Here is a 13,372-nt window from a genome sequence, read left to right as displayed (position 1 = left end):
AAGTCAATAATTTCCCAAAGATTTGAAGAATTCTGCTCCTCATAAATATCTCCAAAATCCTAAATGACAACTCAAGCAAAGCAAGCTTACAGACTTTGTTCCCAGTTCTGTTTTCAACCTCAAATGAAGTGTAAACTCAGATAGCTCAGTGGCATCTCAAGTTCCAACTACATCACCACTAACATAGCTAACAAATACCTTCCAATCTCTTTCCGTCCTGACTTTCCTGCAGTGCATTATCTATTCATGTATTTACACTGTAATGAGATTTGGTAAACAGCTGGCAGTGAGAGAAGATAGATTTTATAAGGCTAATTCTTCCTGTGGTGCCTAAATGGGGTGTTTCTCAATTAGAAGAGGGCTTCCAAATGTGGGGCAAAGATCCTGTGGAAGCCAGTAGCACAGAAGATGAAAGAATTCACCTGATGCAGAACAAAGGAAATAGTTTACTGAATACACCAAAAGAGTGGTGGGCAGGACAGCAGAGAGGCTGTCTGCAACAAGGCAGTGGCGGGGGGAGAGGGGGTGGCTGCTTTTAAGGAGGAAAACTGAGGAGGTATGGCAATGTATGGAATTTTCCCTTTTTTGGTAACTCTGCCTAGTTTTAAGTCGCCCACTGGTTAGTTAGGGCCTATGGACATTTTGAGGTGGGTCATTCTGATGGGCCTGTTCATATTCAGCCAGGTGGTTGGTCACTGTGGGCCCTTTCCATATTCCATTGTTAAGTCTGTGTGCCTGAAAGCAGCCTCCGTATTCCCCTCTGACAGATCAACAATGACAAATCTTTGGCATTTGGGTGGAGGTTTCATCTTCAGAAGCTTCTTCCTGAATGAAAGGCATAGAAATGTCCCTACCTAAATTTGTTGCTCCATCAGGGATTCTGGGCATTTATAGACCAGAGCATGGTATTATATTAACTTGCTAATAAGTGATTTGAGTGAAATCCCTTGGCAGCCAGGACCATGGGATTTGGGGGAGGGGACCCTCTGATGGTATGGATTAGAATCCCTATTTAACCATCATTCATATACAGAATTGTCGGATTCTATAAGAGACAAATTTAACAAAGAGATTAAAGAGAGGGGGATCAATAATTAAGAGTAGAAGTATTGAGGCCAGGGGTCCTAAGAAGTGAAGCCAAGATATCCATGAACAGATTTCTTTCCAGGAAATCCATCCTTGTGTTGCACAGTCCCAGAAGGAGGAAGCCAAAAGGAGGATAACATGGAAAAGAAAACTTAGCCCCAAAAGTGGGGAGGACTGAATTGTGAGAGTAGGACATCAAGGAGGGAACAGCTCCAGCTAAGTTATGATTTCTGACCAAGTGAATTCAGAGAGGTCATCCTGAACAAAAGGTGGCGAATGAAGTCTTGGAATTGGGAAGGAGAGCTCTTGAGAGTCTGAGGAGGAACGTATTGAGAGTGTTTTTCTAAGGTAATATCATAGAATGATTGAAATGTGAGAGTTGGGAATGACAATGGACTGGATTTCTAGGCCTCTAAGGCCTCTGAGTGTGTATTACCCAGAGTCTAACAGGCATAGATCTCCAACCAGCTCACAGATGTACATGATGTAGGGTTCCTCATCTGGGGTCAGAGTAGTCTTGATTCTGGAAAGATGAATCCACTGGAAGAGGCTGTTAGAATGGTCAAAACAACTTAATAGGGCCAGATCCAGACAGATTCAAAGTTGTCCTGCTGAAGAGTCTTTTAATTTTTTTTAATGTTTATTTTTGAGACAGAGAGAGACAGAGCATGAGCAGAGGAGGGGCTGAGAGAAAGGGAGACACAGAATCCTAAGCAGGCTCCAGGCTCTGAGCTGTCAGCACAGAGCTTGACGCAGGGTTTGAACTCATGAGCTGAGAGATCAAGACCTGAGCCGAAGTCAGACGCTTAACAGACTGAGCCACCCAGGCGCCCCTAAAGAGTCTTAAGGTATACCAAATCTTTGAATGTAAGTCTTGAAAATATGTTACCTGAGAAAGAGGGGTCAGGTTTTGGTCTGTACTGGTTTGGGTGGTCATTAATGGTGAAGACAGTTTTCCCTAGGGATATAACATACTGTGTAACTAGAATAACAAAAAGAAAAAGAAGCCCAACTAGAGTCCTGATAGTTGACAAAATTTTCCTCCAGTCCAGTGTAACCAATCATTAAAAGAAAGAGAGGGATAACTTAAGGGTGAATTTGAGGATTCATGTCAGTTAGTAGCCCTGTCACATTTTTGTGGTAATCTAGAGTATACACATAATGCTGTTTTTGTTTGTCTTGTTTTGTTTTTTGAGAGAGAGAGAGAGAGTACATGAGTGTGGGGGAGAGGCTGAGGAGGAGCAAAGAGAATCTTAAGCAGGCTCTTTTGGATTCTGTCTCCAGCTCTCTCTTCCCCTTCCCCCAACACGTGCGGGTGTGTGCTCACTCGCACTCTGTCTCTCTCTCTCAAAAATAAATAAGCATTAAAAAAAAAAGTTTAAAAAGTAAAAAAAGAATGTAAAGCAGACTCCACGCCCAACTGACAGGCTCAATCTCAAGCCTGTTGAGATCAGGACTTGAGCCAAAATGAAGAGTCAGAGATTTAACTGACTGAGCTACCCAGGTGCCCCCATAACAATGGTTTTAATAAAGCATAAGTTCTTCCTTGAGCTGCAGTCAGGATATGAAGGGCCATTTGGTTTTGGAGGACCACCTTTAGAATTTGTGGGTGACTACAAGCTGGGTTTGGTTAAATGTGGCTATTGTCTGCTTTGCTAAAGCCTCTATTTGCAATTTTATATCAACAGAGGTGGCTCCTAGGACAAATATGTCTAAGGGACAAAACCATAAAGAAGCCCTCTTTGTTTGTTGTTCAGCCATAACAATATTCTAATTACAAGGAAACACTGGCAAATGGGAGAAGAGTTGTCTGAGGAGATACCAATGGATATTCCCATGTGCTTCACCTAATCCAATCATAGGAAAAGTGGGGCCATCCATTATCTCCACAAGTCAATAGTTAACTCACAGTTTTGTCATCCCAGCCATGCAGAATTGGTCAAGGTGCTAGTTGTGATATACAATTGTTGGGGATTCAATCCCATTTTCCAGCTATTCAAATAATCATATGCCCAGGGGGTCCTGTTATTATCCCCATAGAACAACAAGCACAAAGATTGGCTATTGTGGCCATTTCTCTAAAGTTTACCTTAAGTTGTCTAGCTTAGGCAAACAACATTCAAAGAAAATCAGAACTGTAAAGACGTGTTATTGAATCATAACTTTTCTCTCTAAAATCACCCTTATTTCCAGAGATAGCCAAATCAAGACTAATTCGTTTGCAAAACAGGTCCAATTTTAACAAACTTGGCCTAATTATTTACATAAGCTCAGCAAGAATAGTGATTGACCGTACAGATCTTTTAAAATTTGCTTTGCTGGAACTTTTATAAGGAATCTCTGACCTTTTTTAGTAGCCTCAAGGCCAAAAGCCAAGCCACATACTTGCCATCAGACATGCCTGCAATACCAGTAGATTTGGGTGAATTTCTCTTCTTGAGGTACCCAAAATATTCTGAGGTTCCTGCACCTGCCAGGAAGTGACATTCTTTACTCACCTGGTAAGGCTGCTGGGAACTCTGTAAGCAAGGAACCAGGCCAACATTTTCAAGCAGCTTTATGGCTCCATGACTCGTAAAGACAACCTCAATTCCTTAAAGCTGTCTAGTCATATCTGAGTCTATGCATGCCTCTCCCAAATATGACATTCCAATCAAAGACTTGGTAACATAAATCAATGTTTACAATGGTGACCTGTTACAAGGAGAACAGATTCTTACTGAACTTACGCAATGACTCTGATTCTCAAGGAGGAAAGAATACTGACTGCGACTTTTTGAATTTCAGAGGGTTCAAGCAGACAGAAAAGTTAAACGCTTCAATTTGTTTACAAATGAATACGTTATCACATTTAAGTCTTAAATATGTTAAGAGAAAGTTTCCTTAATCTGAAAAAGGAAACTTTAGAGAACCTGCAATGTTTCAAACAAGAGTCAGAAAAACTATAATCATTTTTCCCAATTCATTTAGTCCCATATTACTAATTCTTGTTCAGGCTGAATACAGCTTTTAGTTAGTTCTGGAAATTCTTACCCATTTCAGTTTTATTATCTTCAAGATAGCAAATACCTGTATTTCTCAAAAGCTTTTTTTATGAATCTCCTTGAAGACAAAACTCATTTTGCAAAAGCATCAGAACAATAACTATGAATAAACTAAAAATGACAAAGAATTCAGAAATGGACATTGTTAACAATCTAATGAGAGTTCATTATGATGCAATTGACATGGAAATTCGGTTATTTCTGCGACACAAAACACTCTAATACTCAGAACAGAGTCAGGACCTTATACCAGAAGGTAACATACCAAATAAGCCCAATTAGTCAGAGGTTTTGTTTACAATTTTAAATCTTGGGGAAGTTTGTTAATACCTTAGAAAGTTTAAATGCAATGCCTAGGGGCACCTGGGTGGTTCAGTGGATTAAGCCTCCAACTTCAGCTCAAGTCATGATCTCGCGGTTCGGTTCGTGGATTCGAGCCCCGTGTCGGGCTCTGTGCTGACAGCTTGGAGCCTGGAGCCTGGAGCCTGGAGCCTGCTTTGGATTCTGTGTCTCCCTCTCTCTCTACCCCTTGCCCACTCTCTCTCTCTCTCTCAAAAATAAACATTAAAAAAATTTTAATGCACATGCCTAAGTAGAATTATGGGTCATCAAACACTTGATAAAGACAAAACATAGAAATTGGTTTTTCTAGGCAAAGAAAAAACAATTTCGTTTACATTTTCTTACCAAGAGCAGACCAACGATCTAAAAACTTTGTGTTTATAAAGAAGAGCAGAATTTTGAGCTCTGAGAAACCTTAGTCTCCAGTGAAAACTAAGTAGTAACTAATTGTGAACTGTTACACCAGTATTCTTTAAATGGCAAATGTGTGAAATCTATTAAGCACAAAGTATGTTTTCCAACAGGCCCAAATATCCTTAGTTTCTTTGCAATAAGTCAAAAGCTGATAAACCATATATTAGTAATCAATGCTTTAGTATTTTATCTTATTTGGAAAATGATATCCAATGAATTCAATCCCATTTATCATCTAAGCAAAACTTTAAAGTTTCAGGTTACCAAAGGCTTTGAAAGCTATCTTAAGAACTTTGAGACAGACAAAATTAACCATCATTTATAACTCATCGTTTTGGGGACAAATTGCAACAGAGATAACACAAGCTTATTTGACTTTTAGCAACCCTTGGTAAAATGAAAGTCTCAATTAGTTAAAAGACCACATGACGTTCCACCTGGGTCCACTTAAAGTCAATTTGTTTCCCACCTCAGTTTTTACCTGGGGCACAGGTGAGGAAATCTAAAGTGAGCAGTGTAAGTCCAAGAGGGTGGTCTTCACTCCTGGACAGAGAGGGGAGGAAGTGGCCCCATGATGACATAGAACCACTTATGCGGGCTGCACACAAAGTGGTGTAGAAATGGGAGGAAGGGAAGGCAGAAGAGGCAGAGTACTGAGTACTCAGAGTACTGCCAGAAGGCAGAGAAAAAGGATTCCTGGTTCTTAAACTTGGCTTTGGCTTATCAGCTCCCACAGGGGAGCAGAAACCACGTTTCCCCCACCCTCCCACCCACCTAGCAAGTAAAAATACAGGCAGTTCATGTCAAGCCTTGGAGAAGACAAGGGCCTTCCCCAAAGAGAGTTTCAGCAACTGCTTGAGAATATATTCCTTAAAGACCCCATCCCAAGGTAGACTAACCAGAGACAGCTGGCTCCAAGTATCATAGTCATTAACTGGGTAAATGAGTGAGGGAGAGGCCCCCACATCTATTAGGAGTTGGAACAGTGAGAGAGTCAGCGTCCAATATGTCGGAAGGCAGCTGATTATCAGCCAAACACATTCGGCAAGAGGCTCTTAGGTCAGCGTCCTGATTTAGGGCCATGAAATGAAGCAAGGCACGTAGGGGACTTCTGACCATTGGCAGGGGTTCCAGCAAAGGAGGTCAAGCTGGAAAATAGTATTAGAAGAGAGAGTTCCGTGGGAGGGCCATACCTCTGGATCTGGGCGTTTGTCCTGAGGCCAGGAAACATCAGGCTTTGGGAGCCAAATTTGTTAAAGAAGACAGCCCAAGAGCGAGGAGGTGGGAAGGACAGGCCGCCGACTCCCAAAGGGACCTCCCGCCGAAGGTAGTGCAGCTCTGACGCAGGTCTCGATTTCAGTCAGGGTGGCCTGCTGACCTGATAAAGGACTGCACCTAATAGGAGGTGGCGGACTCTTCTGGTGGCGTCCCACCCCAGACAGGAGTCACGGCAGTTTCGGGACGAAACTTTTTGGGGTGCCCGACCGAGAGGGTCCCGGCAAAAGGCATGGAACTTCCTGTTGGGGCGTCCCTTGGCAGCAGGGATAGCCGGAGACCACCGTGACCAGACCGAATCGGAACAAGGAGAGGGAAGACTCACCCCCTCAGACGCGCGGAAACGCATTGTCCGCAGGTCAAGATGGCAGCTGGATCCCCGGGGAACAGAGGCAGAGGGGCGGAAGGAGAAAGAAGTGAGGCGGCTGAGAGCCTGTGTCTGGAAAGGGTCCCAACAAAGTCCACATCCTGTGCGGATTCGCCCCGGGCGAACTCTTAATTGCCGCAGACTTTGGGAACAGACTGCGGAGGACAGAACGAGAGAGCAACGGGAAGGGGTTCTTTACCCGCACAGGTGCGAGCAGTCTGACCTGTTTGCTCTCAGACCTTCAGGCCCCACCAGGGGGCTATCCTGGCCAGTGGCCTTCCATTGTTAGAGGAGTACTGTAAAAGATAAGATTCTGTAGGCAGAGAGGGAAAGGTAAGGAACTGAGGTCCCCGGGAGGGGGAAAGCGCTTCTTTTGAAACGATGCTGGGAGTGTCTGACCACCGCAAACCCCTCAGGCTTAAGGTTCCTCTTAAGAATGTGACAGACAACACCTACCCACCCCTCAGGTTTCCCTCAGGAATTTGACAAAAGACCTGACTAAACATAAGGACACCTTCAAGGATCACCCACAAGCAACTGGTATGGCCATAGACCACCCCTCATACAATAGGAGCCAACCAATCCAGTTGGTCAACTTAGGCAATAAGGGTAGAACCAGAGAAGAAAAGGGGCCAATCAAAAATTTATAAAACAAAGTCCCTTGTCCACAGTGTGTGTGGGGGGGGGGGGGGGGGGTATTCACTTTCTAATGCCCCCACTCTGAAAAGAGAGCTTTGAGGCTATTCTTACTTTCTGATCTTATACTGTAATAAACTTGTGCCTGCTGCTCATTTTAGCCTGTGTCCACCTCTTCATTCTTCCAAGCTGTGAGACAAATCCTGAGGTAAAAAATCCTGCAAGAGATTGCTGGTAGGAATGCAAACTGGTGCAGCCGCTCTAGCAAACAGTATGGAGTTTCCTCAAAAAATTAAAAATAGAACTACCCCACGATCCAGTAGTTCTACTACTAGGTATCTATCCAAGGGATACAAGTGTGCTGTTTCAAAGGGGCACGTGCACCCAAATGTTTATAGCAGCGCTATCAACAATAGCCAAAATATGGAAAGAGTCCAAATAAATGTCCATCGACAGATGAGTGGGTAAAGATGTATGTATATACCATGGAGTTTTACTCAACAATCAAAAAGAATGAAATCTTGCCATTTGCAACAAATGTGGATGGAACTAGAGTGTATTATGGTAAGCAAAATTAGAGAAAGACAAATATCATATGACTTCACTCGTATGTGGAATTTAAGATACAAAACAGATGAACATAGGGCAGGGAAGCAAAAATAATATAAAAACAGGGAGGGGACAAAACTCTTAAATACAGAGAACAAACAGTGTTGCTGGAGGGGTTGTGGGTGGGGGGATGGGCTAAATGGGCAAAGGGCATTAAGGAGGACACTTGTTGGGATGAGCATTGGGTATGTAAAAGGCGAATCACTGGATTCTACTCCTGAAATCATTATTGCACCATATGCTAACTAACTCAGATGTAAATTTAAAAATAAATAATTATATATATATATATTAACAACAACAATAAAATCCTGCAACATTACTAGGGTTAGACTACTAAAGAGCCAAAAAGAGAAAGGAGGGAGTGGAGGGTCCCTCCAGAAGGCAAAAGGTGAAATCATTCACACTTTCAGGCAAGGGTGATGTGGCTGGTTCCCCCTTGGGACTTCGGATCCTCACCTAGAAGTAACCTCTGCTGATGCACATCATCAGTTCCCCAAGGAGTACTAGAGTTGGTCCACCAAGGAAAGTCCCAAGAGATTCCTGGAGAATCTGGGGAGAGCAAAGGCTCCTTGTGCAGAGTTCCCCCAAGTGTGGGGTGGGCCACAAAGTCCCCCCATATGGGACACCAAATGTGGTGCCTAAATGGGGTGTCTCTGGATCAGATGGGGGCCCCCAAATGTGGGGGCAAAGATCAGGTGGAAGTTGGTGGCACTGAAGGTAAAAGAATTCACCTGAGGCAGAACAAAGCAGGTAGAAATTTATTGAATACACCACTAGGGAGTGGTGGGCAGGACAGCAGAGGAGAGACTGTCCACCGGGAGGCAGTGGGTGAGGGCTGCTTTAAAGGGGGAAGATGAGGAAGCATGGCAATGTATGGAATCTTCCCTTTTTCAGTAACAGTGCCTAGTTCTAAGTAGCCCATTGGTCAGTTAGTGCCATATGGATATATGCCATATATATGTATATTTCCAGGTGGGTCACCTGATGGGCCTGTTTAAAGTCAGCCAGGTGTTGCCTGTGGGCCCTTTCTACATTACATCGTTCAAGCCTGTTTGCCTGAAAGCGGCCCCTACATTCCTCATGGTATACAGTCTTTCACAAGTGCTTTTAGTCACAATGAAATAAGAATACCAACTGCAATCAACTAGGAATGCACAGAGAGAGTGTGATTTTATACATCCTAGTTATTCATAAACTGAATTGATTTCAACATGTCTTGGGCCTGGGATTATAAATAACATCTGAAGCAAGATTTTTCCAATATGGAAGAATATTTTTTTTCTGTAAGCCCTTGACCTTGAGCTTGCTATCCTAAGCCCCCAGACACTTGATTCATTTCTGGACACCTGATTGCCACTGCTAAATGCATTCTGTTCTCATCTATTGCCTGTTCAACTTCTTTGGTTACCTGGATGCAACTCCTAGATTCTAGCCTGTGCCTGTATTTCTATACTTACTCTCCTTTTTAACCTGATTTTAACCTAAAGATTTTCCTTGTATCTATGTTTATGTACTTTCATTCAGTATATTTGGGCTTCTGGCTTCTATTCCCAGACATATCCCTCCTCTGGTGGCCTCTTGACTGAAATATAATTAATATTAAAATGTGTTTGCCTTTCCTGAGTATACAACAACCAGTGGCAATAGGAAGAATATAGAGAGAAGGGCCTCCTTCAGTTAAACATTCTCTGTGGAGAGTCTACAAATGATACAAACATTGCTAGACAATCAAAAGCTCGTTGTATTGAAGGCTGATTAATTTTACCTAATTATTCAATTCTTTTATTATCTGAAACATTTCCATTTCTCTTTATTATCTACCTTTTTACCATTTCACTAAATTGAAATATTAACATTTCTTAAACCAATATCTAAAGTGAGATTTAGAGGAGCGCCTGGGTGGCTCAGTCGGTTAAGCATCTAACTTTGGCTCAAGTCATGATCTCATGGTTCGTGGGTTTGAGCCCCATGACAGGCTGTGTGCTGATGGCTCAGAGCCTGAAGCCTGCTTCAGAGTCTGTGTCTCCTCTCTCTCTCTGTCCCTACCCCACTCATGTTCTGTCTCTCTCTTCTTCAAAAAAAATAAACATTAAAAAAAATTTTAAGTGAGATTTAGAATTTGTGAATTTCAGTGATTTGTGCACCATTGTCAAATCAAGAGTCAACACTTTCAGAAGAAATACCTAAAATCTAGATAGTTCCAAAAGATTTAAATATTTCGTCATTCTAAAACTGAGGTTTTCAGGGGTGTAGCAAGAAGAAAATGTATGCCAACTTTTCTGAAAAGTAGCGGGGAGTCAACTTATTGATGCCAGTAGCTAAAAAATTGCTTTAAACTAATTTCCTTTTGGATAATTTGTACATTACATTTTCCACTCACCTACCTTTATCCTTATATGTGTTGTTTTGTCTGGCTGTTATTATATAAAATATATGTTTCAGTCACTACTTAAAATTCAGGGGCATAATAAAAACAATTTAATCCTTTGCCATTTTAGCATTTCGCTACACTGACAAGAATACACAGCATTGAAAAAAATGAGGATATCATTTTTTATCATGTTTTAATCTTACATCTTAAATCTATTCTTGTATCTTCAATCAGTTCTTTCTTATAGTTTTAGCTATTTGAGTATGGCTGCTTTGTTAGGCAGGATTTTTTCCAAGCTTCTTTTTTCAGTTGCTTTCCAAAGGTGCAAAAATAATCCTGTCACAACAGAGAAGAAGAGCTTATAAAGATGCTTTAAAAACCTTATCACCAGGAAACAGTGCACAGTGCATTGTATAATATAGTGTCTTAAAATACTTCTGCTTACCTCCTCATTGATGCTGCTACAATATTTACATAACACTGCTAACTAATTCTTCATTATGTAGATTATTTATCCTTTCTCTTGGAGACTGTCTTCCCAGCACATTTAATATTATCGAAGAGAGGCATTGTTTTTATTTCTACCTGTTTAGCAGCAATGTATCTCTTCTCAGTTCTGGGGCTCCATTAGTGGGTCAGGATTCATGTTTACTGCTCCTTGGGGTAAGAAATGAAAGTAGGAGGAGGTCTGTGGCAGGACAGAGTCTTGGCTAGCCATCAAGGCAAGTTGTTTATGGATGCAGGATGGGTTATTTCAAAACCTGAAAAAAATAAAAGAAAGGAGCAGTTGCGGTTCAGAGGAACAGTTGTCCTGGGAACAAAAAAGTGAAAGTGGAAACTAATATTTTTAAAAATATTTCAACAAAAAGACACTTTTAGTACAAGATACCTTAGAGGCTGGGGAAAATTATTTGAAGCATTAAATATTTTCAAGACTTTCTGCATTGAATACATTTTTAAACCCTAGGCAAGATGTTTTTTGTTAACATTTCATGTTGAAGAGTTGATTCACATCAGAAACAAACAAACAAAAAATCCTATTTCCATGTGACAGAGGAGCACTCCAAGGCAAATAGCATATAGGCATTTGGCTCTACCTAGTTTCAACCTGAAGGTCAATCCAGATGGACAAGGCCTTTGAGTTCCCTCTTTAACACTTCAACACTCTGTTAAGCCTCCTTTCCCATTAATCTTGTTGTACATGTGTCTACCATTACAGCACAGTGCCTCAGGCCGAGATCACCTAGCTTCCAACACCGTTGTTGGTCCCACTCCACAAATAAGTCACCTCATCAAGCAGCAACCAACAATGTCTTGGCTCATACCCACACCCTAATCTCCTGACGCTTAAATACACTGCTTCTCAAATACATCCCTCCTCCAGAAGCTAGGGAAATGAAGCCTAGAGGTCACTTCCAAGCTAGGTTTTTCCATGATTCCTACCAATTCCCCAAGCAACACCAAAGGCAGATATTTACAGTAATAGAGTTGCTGACCTGCCTTAGATTTGCTGAGGGAAAAAAAAAAACACATCCAGGTTAACGTTTTTTTTTTTTTTTCTTAGCTGAAATGATCAACATCTAAATTTTAGAGGTTCTACAAACCTGTATATTTTGATGTACTAAACCTGGCTGTGTTTATATATAGAGTGGCCATCCACCCTTTTTCTCACCAAGTCAAACAATAAAATCAGGATCATTCTGTCAAATAAATGCAGTAGTCTTTCCAAACCAAATGACCAAATTCATATGGTCATTTAATGAGCAAATTACACCTTTTAATATGTCTAGCTAAACATTAAAGTCATGTGATAATTAAGGCTTTGAATACATATATATATATATATATATATATACACATATATATTACTAGAGTATGAAACCTTCCCTATTTCTTATAAAATTAAAAAAAAATATTTATTGACTAGTAGAAAAGTGACACTGAACTGCGGACTTTCACAAAGTTGCTCCTCAGTGATGCTATGAGTTGGATTTTAACATCCATTCAAACTGAGGAGAAAAACAGCCTCACAGAGAACAAGTGACTTCCCAAGGTTACTCAAGCCATTAAACAAGCTCTGATTCAGTTCTCCCAACTCCAGCCCCAGTGTTATTTCCACTACTTGATGCTGCAACTCTTCATTTGAAAATTTAATCATAAAGAATACTATATCATTAATCTACCAACATGTTTTCATTCCACCTTGTAAAATTTGCTGAGTAAAAATGCTGTCCTCTGTTAAACTGCATAACCTTGGACAGGGCTAGGGTAGTTCTGATGTATTGAAACAGATCTGATTACAAACCTACATCAAACTATAGGATTAAAAATTTGAAAAGCAAAAGTAAACTTTAGAGCTCACAGTTCTGTTTCCAGCAAGAATGTTTTTAGATGATTTATAATGGGAATTTTTCAAATTACTTATTATAATAAAAATACTTGATTGTACTTAGTAACTGTACATAAGCATATTTTAAACCATTTTAAGAGGATGAACATGATTTAAAACTCCTTATACTAATTTCTGCCTGATGTAGAGGACTTATAACAGATGCATTAAGGAGATTTAATGAACTTCACAAGGATAAAACTTACAACAGAGCACTTTCTTTAATGCTGAATTTTAACTCTTATACAATACTAGTTTAAGAGTACATTAATGAGCTTTAAAAAATCTAAGTAGATTTAATGTGTTTGGGGTTTTAGTTTTTGTCTATCCATAATGCAGAAGGGTGTGTTGTCTCATATGAAATTTTGTTGAACTGTAGATAAGTCATTTTTATGATCCTGTAAATAGCACTACATATTATATTAAGTGTTTTCAGTAGGTATTAAATAGTCATTTTGACTTAGTTCCACAATTTACATGCAATACATTACTTTAACTTCTGGACCAAAGAATGGTATGCTAAAAGTGCTATTTGACAACTGGACATAACTGAATGACTACTATTTTGTTAAAATGAAATTAATAACAGGTGCAGCCATTTCATGTGCAGTGTATTCATCTCTGGTGCTTTAGATTCTTATGCGATTTGGGTCGTAATGTAAATAAAATACCTTTTGTCCTTTCTGTATGATCCCCAGTGGGCATTTGTTTGCATTTTCTCTACACTAAGCAACCTACTACTGTTTACAAATATCAAGGTAGGAGAAAGAAAGAAAGAAAGAAAGAAAGAAAGAAAGAAAGAAAGAAAGAAAGAAAGAAAGAAAGAAAGAAAGAAA

At 40.5% G+C, this 13,372-nt stretch overlaps 1 long non-coding RNA gene across 6 annotated transcripts in view; it reads right to left on the bottom strand.

Moving 5' to 3' along the window:
- Positions 1-10,323: 10,323 nt before the first annotated feature.
- Positions 10,324-13,372, bottom strand: part of LOC121031594 (uncharacterized) — a 39,165-nt gene continuing 36,116 nt past the window's right edge. For all 6 annotated transcript variants that reach the window (XR_005790789.1, XR_005790790.1, XR_005790793.1 and 3 more), the window contains 2 exons: positions 10,593-10,908; positions 10,324-10,483 (listed from right to left, as the gene is read on the bottom strand). This is a non-coding gene — a long non-coding RNA (uncharacterized LOC121031594). The remainder of the gene's footprint in view (positions 10,484-10,592; positions 10,909-13,372) is intronic.

The sequence above is a fragment of the Herpailurus yagouaroundi genome, unplaced genomic scaffold, assembly GCF_014898765.1.
Source record: "Herpailurus yagouaroundi ecotype Mexico unplaced genomic scaffold, PumYag 141, whole genome shotgun sequence".
Classification (NCBI taxonomy): Eukaryota; Metazoa; Chordata; class Mammalia; order Carnivora; family Felidae; genus Herpailurus; species Herpailurus yagouaroundi.
This window is presented reverse-complemented; position numbering and strand designations above follow the sequence as displayed.